Genomic DNA, 2,048 nt, shown 5'->3' on the forward strand with positions numbered 1-2,048 from the left:
TTAAAATGTAAAGAACTGATGTATGCCACCCGTACTGGTTTCACATGGTTCGTGCCAAAACCTCGTACGAATTATGGTCGCCAAATGCTTTCACACACTCTTCCGTGCTCATTAAATAGGGCATCTAAATTTGTGTGCACTTAGGTACCGTGAGAGTTGCACTTATTAGCAACTGAGAGTTGTACTTATTTGTATTTTCTTTCCTGTATGCTTACTTGCCGTTTTATTTTATTTTCATATTCATGTAATGATCCTGTTATTAACATATATGACACCCTGTATACCATCCTGATGCTGCTGTCAAGTCATTGTAGGGTGCGTCGACCCCTGTCAAGCCTTTTCTCTGGCTTTTTGTCGACGCACCCAGCATCCTCAAGATGTTCAATAAATTGAATTGAATTGAATGTGCACCGCTTTCTATTTAGTTGGCGTCGCGAACAGGCTGGTCGTTGTTAGGAGCAAATCTATGCTTTAGCAGATGCACTTGCCGTCGCCCAGCTTCGTACAATGCGTTAACGCTCCCGTGAAATGACTTTTTGTGAAAAGGACTTGTTTTCGGCCGCAAGGTAAATGTAGTGGCGAAGTTTGTGACTTGTCGTGCGTAGTTCTCGGCGTCAACGAAACCGTCCCCGGGAAAATGAACGCACACGATATAAAATTAAAGATTCCGCTGTTCGTGAAGTAAACCGGTTTATTGCATCCAGTTTGGGTTTAAGCATTTTTGGACGCGAGAACAAACAATGCAGCCTTCCTGACACCGTAATCAACTTGTATTAGTCAGGGGCGGAACACAAACGGAGCTACTGGACGTATCAATGCAGCCGAGTTACGCAGCATTAAATGCGACACGCCACCGAGAGCGTTATATAAAGAGCTGGCTTCCCGCAGTCATTTTCAGGCAGAAAGAAATATGCAGTGAGAGGCTTCAAGCTGTAGTAATCGCAAATTGAGAACAGAAATGGAGTACTGCGGTTGGCAGGCACCACCAGACCACGAACTGGAACATAAAAAAATACCTCTCGCCAAGTGGAAGGTATGTAACTATGCACTCTATCTTGGCTGTTCTTAAATATGGTAAAGAATCCTTGCAGTGAAAAGGCTTGAAATTAAATTTATGATTCCACACCAAGCATGAATAGAGCAGAGAATATTTGAGAATAAAGACGAATAAAACCGAAATGAATTGTAGGGAAGGAAACGCAGCATCCAGAGGAAGATGCAGAGATGAGCGCGGACAATTTTCGGGGATGCTGTGGCCACTTCTGGCAAAGAGCGTGGCTAAGTGGAGATCAACGGAGAAGGATTTGTTCTGTAGTAATGGCTGATGCGTAATGGCGTAATGGCTGATGATTATGATGATGATGATGTTATAAGCACCCCATTTGCCTCCGAAGGCTGGAGTTCACCGCTCTCAGAATAAACCTAGAGCATTGCGAGAGAATTATGCCATTTGTGTGCGTTTTCAAAGAACCCATATCGGTGCGGTTGGCGATCGTCCTCAGTTTTATTGTTAGGAAGAGGGGGGGGGGGGGCGATGTTTTAGAGCTTCGATGTGCAGCGAGATCTCCTGCTTAAAAAAATTCCACGGTTGCCAGGTATAAAACTGTTGCTAACCAACAACACGGATGGCGATTGAAAATATACGGCCAGTGTCCATTCCCTCTCCTAGAGGGCATCTCTTTTATATTGACGCTTGGAATATTGCAGCTAACTTTTTCTGTTGCCGTACCGAGGGTATGGATTTTGTTCCTGTGTCTGAGAAATCGAATTACAACCATCTTTTTCTATCATTTCCCTGGAGTGATTGCTCTACGTTACAAAATGACAAAGCCGTCACCAATCATGTTACTCATCCAATCTCCATTCCTTTGTTATTCTTTCTTTTTTCATTTTTCTTATTTAAAGAACGTTTTTGACCATCTGTCAGTCGCCGCCTGTGTCTTGACCACTCGTTAAGGTCAACAACAACAACAATTGCTGTGCGAATCAGAATCATCGTCATCGTTGTAACCATTCTCTCGAGAATTCATTCGAACGCTGCGAGCAGG

Source organism: Amblyomma americanum, chromosome 5, assembly GCF_052857255.1.
Source record: "Amblyomma americanum isolate KBUSLIRL-KWMA chromosome 5, ASM5285725v1, whole genome shotgun sequence".
Taxonomy (NCBI): domain Eukaryota; kingdom Metazoa; phylum Arthropoda; class Arachnida; order Ixodida; family Ixodidae; genus Amblyomma; species Amblyomma americanum.